We start from the raw sequence: 625 nt of genomic DNA on the forward strand, positions 1-625 counted from the left end.
GGTATTAGAGACCCATTTTGCGGATGATTCTAGTTATCAAGACACACATATGAAGCTCAATCATGCGAACCCAGTTGTCTTGACAGAAACCTTAGATGAGGACGTACTCCTTCTGTTCATTTTTCTAATCCAGTGAAGTTGTCTCATGCTTGTGTTAGCTCTGTTTGGTCTTATGGACCCACAATTGTTTCGACTGTTGGTATACGACTTTGGAAGGTGACAATTCTTTTAGAGGTACTTGATGTCTAGCTAATGACTATAAATTTTGCACTTACTGGGAGGCTCCCGCACTCATGTGATTCGGTAATATCCTTCCTTATTTCTTTTCCCTCCGCTGGTAACAGTTTCTCTTTGTTCATGTTTTTAATTTCATCTTTAGAACATTGAGGACAATGTTAGATTTAAGTTTGGGGGTGGGGAAGAAACTTTTTGTTGCAATAAATAAACTCCAGAGCCTAGAAAATTATACTTATTGAGGTAGGCACTAACCAATCTAAGTGGATGGGAACATCTTGGTTGTAGGAGTTGAGGAACCAATCTGATTAGATGGAAACATCTAAAGAGTCTATTCATAAAAGCACAGAGCTCAGGTGTTAGAATAAAAAAAAAACATGGTAGTTTCGCC

The sequence above is a fragment of the Papaver somniferum genome, chromosome 3 (genome assembly GCF_003573695.1).
Source record: "Papaver somniferum cultivar HN1 chromosome 3, ASM357369v1, whole genome shotgun sequence".
Classification (NCBI taxonomy): Eukaryota; Viridiplantae; Streptophyta; class Magnoliopsida; order Ranunculales; family Papaveraceae; genus Papaver; species Papaver somniferum.